The sequence below is a fragment of the Notamacropus eugenii genome, chromosome 6 (genome assembly GCF_028372415.1).
Source record: "Notamacropus eugenii isolate mMacEug1 chromosome 6, mMacEug1.pri_v2, whole genome shotgun sequence".
Taxonomy (NCBI): Eukaryota; Metazoa; Chordata; class Mammalia; order Diprotodontia; family Macropodidae; genus Notamacropus; species Notamacropus eugenii.
In genome coordinates, this window is record NC_092877.1 from 310312002 (window position 1) to 310327694 (window position 15693).

The 15693-nt window shown below is 35.0% G+C and overlaps 1 pseudogene; it reads right to left on the reverse strand.

Annotated features, from left to right (window-relative positions):
• Positions 1-918: 918 nt before the first annotated feature.
• Positions 919-11525, reverse strand: LOC140512380 (ATP-binding cassette sub-family E member 1 pseudogene; annotated as a pseudogene).
• Between the last annotated feature and the right edge of the window lie 4168 nt (positions 11526-15693).

Below are 15693 nucleotides of genomic sequence, written 5' to 3' on the forward strand. Positions count from 1 at the left end.
TCAATAAACCCTCTGATGGATAACAAATAACTGTATCTATAAACATATGGCTCTGTCTGTAACAATTGAGAAGTGATAAGAAGGAGCATACAGCTATGTATGGATTATACAACATTGTACAAATATAGCTTGAGAGGTTAAGGATAAGGAAAAAGATGGAGAGGGAGAACAGTTCAAATTTTTCATGAGTTACCAACTGAGATAAGACTTACATTCAAATCCCGCCTCTGATACTGTGTGATCATGAGCCAATTAAGCTTGCATGTGAGTTTCAGGAAACTGTCCAAGACTATAAATTCCAGACTGCTCAAAATTGGTCTTGGTGGAGGAGCTTTCTTCCCTCAAAAGATAAAAGTTTCTTAACTCATTAAGCCACTAAATCATAATGATTGATCAGGATCATCAGATCTACTGAACAAAAAAGATTTGTACACATGAAATGTATTCTTTTTTAATATAATTCTGATAGATATTTATTTATCAAACTCTCACTGTAAGAGTCTTTGACTGGCTTTTTAAAATAAGAGCAGCTTCTATTTCTTGACATATGTGGGTAAACCATATTGTACAGAAAACAGTTCTTAAAGGTTTTTAAAATTGGAAACACTGGGTAGCATTTGGTACATGAATAAATTACACTTACATTGAAAATCTCCCCATAAGTTTTGAAATTCAGAAGGTAATTTATATAACTTGAAATGTCTTCATCCTAGAACATTACACAAAGAATGGTTTTGTCAATAAGTACAGAAAACTGGTCTGATGGAGTATAATTATATGTAACAATACTAGTTTGTGATATTAAAGTAAATAGTATTTCAAACTCCAGAGAGTGTGAGGCATTCTAAAACCTGATTTCACTTTTATACATCAAAAATTCTTATTATATTTAGTTGTAGAAAAGTATTATCAAAATTCTTAGTCAGTGTAATCATCCAGGAAAAAGCAGCTTCCACTCTTGTTTTCTTCAACATCCTTGATTGAATTAAATTTATTTATTTTTGGCTGGTGGTTGTTTTATCTCTTCTGAAAGTGATTTCAAACTGAGACAAAATTTATTCATACTAACCAAAAGGGTTTGAGAACTGTTTGAAAGTGTGTTCTTAGACGGAATGCCATAAAAAACTACGACCTTATCTGCTAGATAGGTGGTCATGATAAAGCTATGTTCTACCACAATGGCTGTCTTTTTTGCAAGGAGAATGTTTGACAGAGTTTGATAACTCTGGCTCTCACTAGACACTGCTCAGAATCCAAGTATGCAGATGGTTCATCAATTAAATAGACCTCAGCAGGTTTGCTCAGACAAATAGCTAAAGCAACTCGTTGTAACTCACCACCAGATAACGACTGCACCTCTTGATCTGTGATGTTTTCAATCTTCGAGGTTTCATTATATCAGTGACAAATTGTGGGTGAGTATAAGCATCTCGTCTCTTCTCATGTAGTAATTTCTGTATACTTCCTGCTGATTTGGGACTGATTTTCTGTGGCTTATAGCTGACATTTAGAACTGGTTACCTCCCCTCCTTCATGAGGTTTAAGTTGGCCAGCAAGCATTCTGTTGAATGTAGTTTACCGCTACCACTTTCTCCCAGCATCACCGTGATTTCAGAGTCTGTAAATTCTCCAGCAATGATTGCAAGCTTAAACTCACCCATCCTTTTCTTCATTCCTGGACATTGATACACACATATCTTTTTCACCTCTTTCTCATTTGCTGCCTCAACCTTTAAAAACCTCAAACTACCTCAACTTTAAAAATCAGTGATGTATCTCTGAATTGTAAGTTTCCCATAGGAATGTAACCATCTAAGAAAATATTTGTACCTTATCCTATGCTAAAAGGCATAGCGACAACATCATAAGCACTTGACACCCCATACAAACAACAGATGAAGTCAGAGAGATAATCTAAAACACTTAGGTAATGCTTCACAAAAATGATATATCTATCTGGATTTATTAGTGATCCTAGAATAATGGCAGCCTTCAGCCACTACTTAATAGCTAGGTAGCGAGAAGGTTCATCAAACACAAAAATGTCTACTTTTTGTATGCAGACAACAGCACAAGTAAATCTTTGCAACTCTCCTCCTGAGAAGTCCTCAGCATTTCATTCTTTGAGATGGGTTAAGTCAAGATGCTGACACACAATAACTTGTGTCTTTGTTTCATCCTTCTGGTGCAAATTAGAACCCCACAGTACTCTTTGCAGCTTTCAGAATCTGGTTTACATTTGAGGCTTGATAACCACTTTTAGGTTATCTTCTAGAATCCTGGTGAAATAATTTTGCAATGCAGGTCCTTGAAAATAGGTGAAATTATCTTGCCAATTTGGTGGATCATCATATTTTCCAAGGTTTGGTTTTTTACTTTCCCGCTCAATTTTCAAGGCAGTTGATTTTACAGCAGAAAGGAAGATGGGGAGGGTTGTGAACAATGCTTGAACCTTACTTTTACTGGAATTGACTCAAAGAGGAAATAACAAACACACTTAGTTGGATATAGAAATCCATTTTGACCTATAGAAAAGTAAAAGGGTAAGGGGATAAGAGAAGGGCTGGTAGAAGGGAGGTTGGATTAGGGGAGGCAATGGTCAAAAGCAAAAGAGACTTTTGAGGAAGGATAGGGAAGACAGAGAGAGAGAGAGAGAGAGAGAGAGAGAGAGAGAGAGAGGATAAACAGGAAAGTGGGATAGAAATACATAGTAATTATAACTGTGAACGTACATAAGAAGTACTCACCCATAAAACAGAAGCAGATAGCAGAATGGATTTAAAAAAAACAGAATCCAATAATATGTTGTTTACAAGAAACTAACTTGTAACAGAGAAAGGCACACAGAGTTAAAATAAGGGCCTAGAGCAGAATCTATTATGCTCCAGTAGAAGTTAAAAAAAAAAAAAAGCAGGGATAGCAGTCATAATTTCAGACAAAGTAAAAACTATAATAGACCTAAATAAATGGGATAAGCAAGGAAACCATATTTTGGAAGAGGGAAAAATTAAATAAATTAGAGGATGAAATAGACAGCAGAACTATTATAGTGGGGACTTCAACTTTCTATTCTCAGAACTAAATAAATCTAACCATAAAATAAACAAGAAGTTTAGTAGACAAAAAGAATTTTAGAAAAGTTAGATATAATAGACCTCTGGGAAAAACTGGATGGGAATAGAAAGGAGTATACCTTTCTCTCAGCTACACTGACACCTCCACAAAAATTGAGCATGTATTAGGGCATAAAAACTTTGCAACCAAATGCAGAAAAGCAGAAATATTAGATGCATACTTTTTAGACTCTAATGTAATAAAAATTATATTCAATAAAGGGTCATGGAAACAAACTAAAAATTAATTGGAAACTGAATAATCTAATCTCAAAGAATGAATGGTCAAAGAATAAATCATATAAACAAATGATTTCATTAAAAAATGACAACAATGAGACAACATATCAGTTTATGGGATGCAGCCAAATCAGCACTTAAGAGAAAATTTATATCTCTAGATACTTACATCTATAAAGTAGAGAAAGAATAGATCAATGAACTGGTCATGTATCTAAAAAAAATTTTTAAAAAGGACAAATTAAAAATCCCTAATTAAGCACCAAATTAGAAATCCCAAAACTCAAAGGAGAGGTTATTTAAATTTAAAATAAGAAAAACATTAAACTAATAAATAATACTAAAAGTGGGTTTTATATTAAAAAATAATAAAATATACTTGCTTAATTTGAATTATTTTAAAATAGAAGAAACTAAATGACCAGTATCCAAAATGAAAAGAATGGATTCCCCACCAATGAACATGAAATTAAAGCAATTATTAGGATTTATTTTACCTAATTATATGCCATTTAAGTGAAATGAATGAATATATACGAAAATATGCATTTCCTAGATTAACAGAAGAGGAAATAGGATACTTAAAGAATCCTATCTTAAAGAAAAAAATTGAAAGACTCATAAATGAACTCTGTAAGAAAAATCCCCAGGCCAGATAGATTTACAAGTGAATTCTACCAAACATTTAAATAACAATTCCAATACTATATCAGGTATTTGGAAAAATAAACTAAGAAGGAGTCTTACCAAATTCCTTTTACAACACAAATGTGGTGATGATACCTAAACCAGGTAGAGCAAAAACAGAAAAAGAAAGCTATAGAGCAACTTCCCTAACTGATACAAAAATTTTAAATAAAATACCATCAAGGAGATTATAGAAATACATCAAAAAGATCATACACTGTGACCAGGTGGGATTTATACCAGGAATACAGACAGGGCTGGTTCAATATTAGGAAAGCTATCAGCATAACTGACCATATCAATAACAAAGCTATCAGAAATCATAAGATTATCTCACTAGATGGAGAAAAAGCATTTAACAAAATAAAATATCTATTCCTTTTAAAAAAAACACTAGAAAGCATAGGAATAAATGAAACTTTCCTTAAAATGATAAATTGTATCTATCTAAAATCATCAGCAAGCATTATTTGTAATGGGGATAAACTTGAAGCTTTCCCAGTATGATCAGGAGTGAAGCAAGATGTTCATTCTCAACACTATTATTCAATATTGTACAGAAATGTCAAACTATAGTGAAAAGAGAAGAAAAAGAAGCTAAAGGAATTAGAATGGGCAATGAGGAAACAAAACCATTTGCAGATGATATGATGGTATACTTAGAGAATCAACTAAAAATACTGGAAATAATTAACAACTTCAGCAAAGTTGCAGGATATAAAATAAACCTATATTAATATATTACCAAAAAAAGTCCATGAGAAAGAGATAGAAAGAGAAAATTTTATTTAAAATAACTGCAGAAAATATAAAATACTTGGTTGTCTACCTGCCAAGGCAAACTCAGGAACTATATAGACACAATTATAAAACACCATTCACACAAGTAAAGTCAGATCTAAACAAATGGAGAAATATTAACAGTTAATGGGTAAGCTGAATCAATATAAAAAATGACAATTCTGCCTAAATTAATTTACTTATTCAGTGCCATACCAAATTACAAATATGTGAGTATGTTATAAAATAATTACAAAATTCATGTAGAAGAAAAATAGGTTAAGAATATCAAAAGAATCAATGAAAGAAGTATGAAGAAAGGTGGCCTAGTCATATCAGGTCTCAAACTGTGTGAACATCAAAACAATCTGGTATTGGCTAAGAAATAGGGTGGTGGATCAATGGAATCAATTCGGTACATAATAAACAGTACTAAATGACCATAGTTTTCTAGTGTTTGAGAACCTCAAAGATCCAAGCTTTTGGGACAAGTACTCACTGTTTGATAAAAACCACTGGGAAAACTGGAAAACAGTGTGGCAGAAACTGAGTTTAGACCAACATCTCATACCATATACCCTGATAAAGTCAAAATATGTTCACGATTTAACCATTAAGAGTTATACCATAAGCAAATTAGGGAAGCATAGGAAAGTTTTATCTGTCAGATCTATGGCTAAAGGAAGAATTTACGACCAAATAAGAGATAAAGAGCATTATGGGATGCCAAATGGATAATTTTAATTAATTAAATTAAAAATATTTTGCAAAACCAAAAGCAAAGTAGCCAAGATTAGAAAGAATACAGAAAACTGGGGGAAAATTTTTAACAGTAAGTTTCTCTGATAAAAGTCTCATTTCTCAAATAAATAGAGAAATGAGACAAATTTATAAGAATCCAAGTCATTCTCCAATTGATAACTGGTCAAAAGATCTGAATAGGCAGTTCTTAGAAGAATCAAAGCTCTCTATAGTCATTTAAAAAGTGCTCTAAATAACTATTGATTAGAGAAATGAAAATTAAAACAATTTTGAAATACCACTTCACACTTATTAGATTGGCTAATATAACAGAAAAAGAAAATGACAAAAGATATGTTGAAGAGGATATAGAAAAACAGGGACACTAATATTATAGCTGTGAACTGATTCAACCATTCTGTAAAGTGGTTTGGGACTATTCTCAAAGGGTTATGAAATTGTGCATACCCTTTGATCTAGCAGGGCCACTACTAGGTCTCTATCCCAAAGAGATCAAAGAAAAAGAAGAAAGACCTTTATGTACAAAAAATATTTATAGCAGCTCTTTTTGTGGTGACAAAGAATCGGAAATTGATACAATATCCATCAATTGGGGAAAGGCTGAACAAGTTGTGGTACATGATTGTGATAGAATACCATTGTGCCGTAAGAAATGATTAGTAAGATGCTTTCAGAAAAAAAAAAAACTGGGAAGATTTACGTGAACTGATGCAAAGTGAAGTGAGTAGAACCAAGAGAACATTATACGGAGTAACAGAAATATTGTACAATGATCAACTGTGAATGACTTAGCTACTCTGACCAATACAGTGATCTAAAATAATTCCAAAGGATCTATGATGAAAAATAAATGCTGTCTGTCTCTAGAGAGAAATCTGATGAAACATGAGGGCAGATTAAGGCATATTTTTTAACTGTATTTTTTCTTTTTTTTCTGTGGGTTTTTTTTTTTTTTTGGTCTGAGTTTTTGTAACATGGCTAATATGGAAATGTTTTACATAACTGCACAGATATAATATACTTAAATTGCATTCTCAAAGAGAGGGGAGTAGGGGGAGAAAGGGAGAGAATTTGGAAGTCAAATTTTTTAAAAAATGAATGTTAAAATATTTTCATGTAATTGAGAAAAAAATAAAATTAAACTAAATACCAAAAAAAACCTCAACAACCCTGAAGTACCATCTCATGTATATTAAATTAATGAACATGACAGAAAAGGAATTTGACAAATGTTACAGGGGGTGTGGGAAAATAGATACTCAACAAATCACTTTTGGTAGAACTGTGAACTAGTCTAACCATTCTGGAAAGCAATTTGGAACTACGGCCAAAAAGCTTTTAAACTGTGTATACTCTTTGTCCCATCAATACCATTACTGGATCTATATTCCAAAGACATCAGAAAAAGAGGAAAGGATCTATATGTACAAAAATGTTTACAGTAGTTTTTTTGTTTTTTTTTTTGTGATGGTAGAGAATTGGAAACTGAGGGAATGCTCATCAGTTGGAGAACAGCAAAAAACAAGTTGTGGTATAGGAATGTGGCAGAACACTGGTTTCAGAAAAAGCTGTGAAGCCATATGAACAGATGCAAAGTAAAAGTGAGCACGATAAGAACAATTTACATAGTAACAATAATATTGTAAAGATAACCAACTGAAAAAGACTTAGTAAATTTGATAAGCATAGTGACCCACCATAATTCCAAAGGTCTCATGTTGAAAAATGCTGTCCGTCTCCAGATAGAGAACTAATGGACTCAAAATGCAGACTGGAGCATACTTTTTTCTCTTCCTTTTTTCTTGCCTTTTTTTTTGAGCATTGCTAATATAGACACTGATCTGGCATTATTTCATATTTGTAATGTTTTGTATTTCTTGTCTGCCTAATTGGTGGGAGAAGGATGGTGGAGAAAAGAATTTGGAGCTGAAAATAAAATAAAAATTGAATTAAAAAGAGAGTAATTAAGGTTTTAAGTCTCTCTCTCTCTCTCTCTCTCTCTCTCTCTCTCTCTCTCTCTCTCTCTCACACACACACACACACACACACACACACACACACACACACTCACAGCCACTTAAAGAAGATCTGGGAGTTAACCAAATTCAACAACTGGAAAATGAATGCAACTCTGGAATCTCCAAATGCCCCCAAAAATTTCTGGTGGAGAGAAAGAACACATTATCAGTCTAGTATAGATTAAAGTCTGGGAAGATTTTTTTTCTTTATAAATGTCTTTATTAATTGTTTGTGTTTATTTATTTATTTTTAGTTTTTAACATTCATTTCCACAAAATTTTGGGTTCTAAATTTTCTGCCCATCTCTCCTCCTCCACCTCAAAACACCATCCATTCTGATTGCCCCTTCCCCCAATCTGTCCTTTCTTCTATCATACCCCTCCCTTCCCTTATCCCCATCTTCTCTCTTTTCTTGTAGGGTAAGATAGATTTCTATACCCCACTGCATGTACTTTTTGTTTCCAGGTTGCATGCAAAAACCATTCTCAACATTTGTTTCTAAAACTCTGAGTTCCAACTTCTCTCCCTTCTTCCCTCCCCAACCATCCCCACTGAGAAGGCAAGCAATTCAATATAGGCTATATATGTGTAGTTTTGCTAAAGACTTCCATAATATTCATGTTCTGTAAGACTAACTATATTTCCCTCCATCCTATCCTGCCCCCCATTTATTCTATTCTCTCTTTTGACTTTGTTCCTTCCCCAAAGTATATTCTTCTAATTACTCCTTCCTCCCATTTGTCCTCCTTTCTATCATCTCTCCCTACCACACTTATCCTCTTCTCCCCTACTTTCCTGTAGTGTAAGATAAATTTTCATGCCAAATTTAGTGTGCATGTTATTCTCTTCTTAAGCCTAATGTCATAAGAGTAAGTTTCATTTTTTTCCTCTTACCTCCCCGCTTTTCCCCTGCACTGAAAAAGCTTTTTCTTGCCTCTTTCATGAGATATACCCTGCCTCATTCCATTTCTCCATTTCTCCTCTCAATATATTCCTCTTTCACCTCTTAATTTTATTTTTTAAGATATCATCCCTTCCTATTCAACTCACCCTGTGCTCTATGGCTATATATTTATATGTGTATAATCCCTCCAACTGCCGAAATACTGAGAAAAGTTTCAAGAGTTACAAATATTCTCTTTCCATGTAGGAATGTAAACAGTTCAACTTTAATAAGTCCCTTATGATTTCTCTTTGCTATTTACCTTTTCATGTTTCCCTTGATTCTTGTGTTTGAAAGTCAAATTTTGTATTCAATTCTGGTCTTTTCATCAAGAATGCTTGAAAGTCCTCTATTTCATTGAAAGACCATTTTTTTCCCCTGAAGTATTATGCTCAGTTTTGCTGGGTAGGTGATTCTTGGTTTTAATCCTAGCTCCTTTGACTTCTGGAATCCAAGTCCTTTGATCCCTTAATATAGAAGCTGCTAGATCTTGTGTTATCCTGATTTTATTTCCACAATACTAGAATTGTTTCTTTCTAGCTGGTTGCAATATTTTCTCCTTCACCTGGGAACTCTGGAATTTTACCACAACATTTCTAGGAGTTTCTCTTTTTGGATATCTCTCAGGCAGTGATCAGTGGATTCCTTGAATGCTTATTTTGCCCTCTGGTTCTAGAATATCAGGGCAGTTTTCTTTGATAATTTCATGAAAGATGATGTCTAGGCTCTTTTTTTGATCATGGCTTTCAGGTAGGCCCTTAATTTTTAAATTGTCTCTCCTGGATCTATTTTCCTGGTCAGTTGTTTTTCCAATGAGATATCTCACATTATCTTCAATTTTTTTTATTCTTTTGGTTTTGTTTTGTAATTTCTTGGTTTCTCATAAAGTCATTAGCTTCCACCTGTTCCATTCTAGTTTTTAAAGAACTATTTTCTTCAATGACCTTTTGAACCTCCTTTTCCATTTGGCTAATTCTGCTTTTTAAAGCATTATTTTCTTCATTGGCTTTTTGGACCTCTTTTGCCAATTGAGTTAGCCTATTTTTCAAGGTGTTATTTTCTTCAGCATTTTTTTTTGGTCTCCTTTAGCAAGCTGTTGACTTGCTTTTCATGATTTTCTTGCATCACTCTCCTTTCTATTCTCAATTTTTCCTCCACCTCTCTTACTTGTTTTTCAAAATCCTTTTCGAGCTCTTTCATGACATGAGACCATTGCATATTTATTTTGGAGGTTTTGGATGCAAAAGCCTTGACTTTTAGGTCTTCCTGTGATGGTATACATTGCTATTCCTCATCTGAAAGGATGGAAGAAAATACCTGTTCACCAAGAAAGTAGTTTTCTATAGTCTCATTTTTCCCATTTTTGGGGCATTTTCCCAGTCAGTTACTTGACTTTTTAGTCCTTTGTGAAGAGGAGGGTATACTCTGGGGACCGGTAAGTTCTCAATTCCTCTAAGGTGGCACAATCAAGGGAGAGGAGTTAATGTCTCTCCTGGCCTTGTTCTGGTCTGTGAGCAATCACAAGCACTCTTTTCTTCCCAGGATCTATAAGTAGAATTTCTTCTTCACAACCACCTCCAGCTCCACTATCCTAGCGCTCCTCCCCCTTATCCCAGGGCCACCACTCACAGATGAGATCCAGATCAGTTGCTCAATTCCCCTAGGGGCTTTAGGCTGAGGGCTCCAAAAATGGACACTGCTACTACAGTGGCTGCTTCTGGTGGGGCCAGACCATTTTCCCTTCTCACCCAGATGAAAGTGCTTTCTCACTGACCTTTGAAGCTTTCTCTGGCATTTGCGGGTTAAGCAATCTAGGAACTGTGACTACTGTTGGGGATTCCACCCCCAGGCCTGCTCTGGTCCTGTTCTTGCTGATGCTATGCAGCCAAGGCTAGGATTTACTCTGTGGGCTGTGCTCCCCTCCATTCCCCATGCGATGGACCTTTCCTGTTGGCCTTCCAGGTTGCCTTGGGTTGGAAATGTCTTTCACTCTGTCTTTTTTTGGCTTCTGCTGCTCTAGAATTTGTTTAGAGTCATTTTTACAGGTATTTTATGGGCTGTGCGGGGGAGCTTCTACAGGTCCATCTTTCTACTCTGTCATCTCAGTTCTGCCTGGGAAGACTTTCTTGAGCCCTTTTCCTTCTGAATTTACTTTTCAATTTGCAATTATTTTTATGAACTTTTCATTTAATTATCTGTATAAATCTTTTGTTTCCTTTGGTAGACTGTAGGTTCCTTAAGAAACCTTGGAGGAGCTTATTAGATATTTGGTGAATCCAATTGAATTGTCAGACTAACACACCTCCAGATATCTATGACTTCACAAAGTAAGATATCTCCCTGTCTAGGAAGATTTGAATGGTTTGAACCATTCCAAACCCCAGCTGGGAGTTCTTTTGAATTTTATGACTTCAGGGATGCTGATTTTTAGTAAACAAGCAAGAAATGAAAAAGTCCTTCAACATGGCTGTATACTGAAGGAACAACTCTGAGAATAGTGACAACATGCGATTATAGAGAGCTGAAAAGGGCCAAAATACTAAGGTCCTCAAGGGAGTAAAATCACTACATTTTAATCAGACAAGAACTCATTTTAAGAGTAGACTCTAATTAAAGGGGGAAAAATGCATGTGGAACTCTATTTATGAGCTAAGAAAATGAAAAACCATGTATAACTACAAAAGAAAATACTTGACATCATCTCAATGATTTATAAGACATGGGTGTAAAAAGGGAGACTCAAACAAGGTCAGAATATAAATGTTTGTTAGAGTCTTATTTGTTTTCTTTTAATTGCAGTTGTCAAGATACACTACTGTGCTAAATAAGTAACTTTCAGTAAAAGGATTCCACAATAGCATGTAAGAGCATTCTTGGGAGGTGGCTAACATTTCACTTTCCCAAATGACTTCAATACAGGCTCTGGCATTAATAGGAACATAAATGACTGTCATACTTCCTTGTATATCCAGCATCCCCATGTACCCAGTAGGTCATGGAAACTCAAAAAGTTTGCTGGAGTTTTCAAAAACTTGTCATCTCAATTTCATTTAAAGTGCTACTGCTTATTAATTGAATTCACTGGTTTTCTTGGCTGCTTTTTATTTGCACCTCTAAGTATGTTGATCCATTTCTGATCCCCAAAGTAATTTGCATCTGCATTTTCATGAAGGTTTGCGATAGAAGCATTTTGATTTTATAGTACGTACTCCTAACACAGAATGATCAATTAGCTTCCAGATCAGGTAACCAGCAGATTTATGCAAAAGCTGTGTCATTTAGCAGCATATCATGGCAACTGCAACATATTTCTAAAATTATAGAACATTTTCTTTTTTTTCATATTTTTAGCATATCCAAATAACCTCAAGTCAACAGGAACTAGGGAAAGAAAAGTAAACTTCATATCTAGATGTCAGTAGTAATGAATTAGATAGGAAAGAAAGATTGGTTTAGAGGTTCTTTGAACACACAAAAATATGCATCAGAATGAGTTTTGAAAATAAAAGTCAAAATGAGTTAAAATCTGAGAATTAAAATGGGAAAGAAGTCAGAAATAATAGTTTTCCTAACAACCAATGAGAGAAATTATCCTTGCTCAGAAGAAAACTTTCACCTTATATGCAAACATTTTCAATAAGACTTTAAGGGACTAACTCTGCCCTTTGATATTTATGTATATACCCACCACTTGGAATTTAAAATATATCAGTTTAACATAGGAAAATCAGATGATATTTCAGTACTTAACCCCAAACTACTAAATTGTTCTTTCTGGTACAAACTATCTCTGCTGAAGCAAGACACTGAACCTATTCCTTCTTCTCTGTTTTCATAAGGGTCACCAGTTAGTAGTCAATAAACATTTATTAATGCCTACTATATGCCAGGTACTGTGATAAGCCCTGGGAACACAAAAAGAGTCAAAAGATAGTTCTTGATCTCAAGGAACTCACACTCTAAAAGGGGAGACAATAAGCGAAGCAAATAGTACAAATGATATATATACATATATATACACATATATATGTATATGTATATGAATAAATTAGAGCTAATAAACAGAGGGAAGATGTAAAATCATGAGGAGTTGGGAAAGCCTTCCTATGCAAGGTGAGATTTAGGTTGGGACTTGAAAGAAACCAGGCAAGTATAAGGAGGAAGAGCATTCCAGGCATGAGGTACAGTCAGAGAAAATGCCTAGAGCTGAAAAAATGAGTGTCTTCTTATAGAACAGCCAATAGGGCAGTGTTACTAGATTGAAAAGTGTTTGGTGGGGAGCAAGGTCTAATAAGATTGGAAAGTAGGAGCCAACTAGGTTAAGAAGGGCTTCAAATGCCAAACTACTGTCATATCATGCTAATTTGTAAGATTTCCTTCTAAGATCAACATACCTTAGTAGATGTAAAGACATGTCCTGTTTATTTGGAGATTGTCTTCAAGTGACTCATAGTAATGGTAAACTGAGAGATAATGGAGCGACCTGAAATCTCTTGGATGGCCAATATGGTGTTCCTAGAAAGGAATCGCAGACCTTTACAACTGAGATTAGGAAGGATACCAAAGGCCATGCTATGTTAGGGGTCACTAACAAGATTACTTCTCAGTCTACCAGGTGAAGAAAAGGATGTGTTTCTGCATGAAGACCATGGTAATTCACTTAGAGCAATGTTTTTGCTAATGTGTTTAAATTGAGATCCTCTAATTCTACCCCCTGAGCCACATAGAACCAGTCATCAGTACCGAATGCTGTAGTTTAATGTTGGGGAAAGTGTTCTGGATTTGGAATCAGTGGACCTGGGTTTTACTTCTGACTAGGAATGGTAGTTAACACTAGATGTGAGAACTTGGATGAGTCTTTTAACCTTTTCCTTGCCTATCAGATTCCTGTTCTTTAAATTCACTCTTTCCTCATCCCCTGCAAAAAAACAAAGGTGAAGGCTTCAGGCACTTTCTTACCATTTACCTTAGCTTATTTATATCAGTGAGGGAAACCAAGTAAGCCAAAGGCATCCCCCAAATGGGGAGGGAAGAGCTAGGTGGTACAGTGGATGGAGCACTGGACTTGAACTTATCTTCCAGAGTTGAAATCCAGTCTCAGATTAACTGGCTGTGTGATCCTGGTGACTTGACCCTGTTTGCCTCAGTTCCTCCTCTGTAAAACAAGCTAGAGAAGAAAATGGCAAACTACTCTAGTATCTTTGTCAAGAAAACCCTGAATGGGGGTCACAAAGAGTCAAATATTACTGAAACAAGTGAACAGTAGCAATCCCCCAGATAAGACTGGGGTGCTAATGATTAACACCACCTACCTGCAATTCTGCTTAATGTCATTCTTTACCGAAATGGGATTGAAACAGATCGCCACTAAGGACCTTTCAAATTCTCAATCCTATGACTCCATGGTAAGCAGACCACATTCTGTAGTAAGCATCCAGTACCTTTGCTAGTTACAGGCAATAAAATACAATAATAATATAATAACAGTATCAAGAATTTGTCCATCAACTTTAAGATTTTCAAAACACTTTCAAAATTATCTCATTTGATATGACACAAGTCAACCTTGCAACATAGTAGCCAAAGAAAGCTAATTTGATCTCCTGTTATATTCATGGATGCTACATTAATTGCTGACAACCAGAAGTCCTAATATAAAGTGAGTTTGACCTTATAGATAAATCAGCAAGATGAAATAGAATCAGAATGTATTGTTGTGTTCTAATTGGGTCTATCTTATTTGAAAGAGACAGAGTAGGTGAAAGGAGAAGAACAACCAGAGGGGAGAAACATATGGGGAAATGTTTGAGTAAAGATAAAACCAGGGAGAAACACAAGCAATTTTTTTTTGTACATAGACCACCTGGACAGAAAGGAAACAGATGAGGAGTTTGTGAAACAGATTACAATCCTAGCATAGACATATGTTCACTATGGCAGTGCTGGGGACTTCATTTATTTAGAAATGTGCTTGAGTTGTCTCTGCTACAAGCAAAGCAACTATTAACTGCTAAAACAATGATAAGTTCTTCAAACAATCAAATGACCAAGAAAGGGAAATTTTGTTCTGGATCTGATCCTTACGAATAGAAGAAAATGATTTGTGGGACAGAAATGAGGAAACCCTCAATGATCATTCTTCATAGAGTTTGTTAAAGAGAGAAGAAAAGCACACCCTCTGCATTTGGTAGAGTATATTATAAATGGTTCAGCAGAAGGATAGGTAGGTCATGAACTAAAATTCTACCTGGGAAATAGCCCAGAAGGGATTGGAAAAAATTTATCAGGATTATAAAAATTAAGAATAAGCTGAGGCTAGTGGGCAAAGCTAGGGAGAACAAAAAGGATTTTTTAAAACTCTTTTGGGGAAATAAGGAGGATCAAAGAAGAGAGCAAAACACTATTCAGGTGGAAAAGCTGATGACAGTCAAAACCAGAGTGAAGGTAGAACTACTCAGTTCTCAGTTTGCTTCTGTTTTTCTCTGCCAACGAGAATGACGTTTAGGCAGTAAAGAACAGAATGAGTGATAGGGAGTTGAAATCCAAAATAATGATTAATGAACGTCTAGAAAAGAAAGCAGGGATTTCAGTGAGCTATCAGGAGATCACGAAGATCAGATTAGATCAGACTAAGTTGTGTTTGCTTTTACAGTTTTGTTAAACTGGTAAATCGGGAGAGCTATGTTTCATAGTTTGCCTAGATTTTAAAGGACTGCTTTGATAAATAACCTCGTGCTATTCTTGTGGAAAACATGAAGTTATTTGGGCTAGAACAATAGTACAATTAGATCAATGGATCCAAAACTGATTGAATGGCCAGACTCAAAATGTAGCTTGTTAATGGTTCAATGTCAGTTGGGTAAGAGGTCTCCAGTAGAGTTCCCCATGTTTAACATTTTTATAAATGACTTGGATGAAGAAAGAGATTTTATGCTAATCAATTTACAGATGACAGAAAACTGGGAGGGATAGCTATCACACTAGATGCTAGTCAGGATCCCCAAACTTTGACATCTGGCTGAATCTAGTAAGACAAAATGTAATAGGTATAATTTAAAATTCTACGTAGGTCCAAATAATCAAATTCACAAATACAATATAAGGACAGAATGGTTATACAATAGTTCATCTGAAAAAGATCTGAGGGTT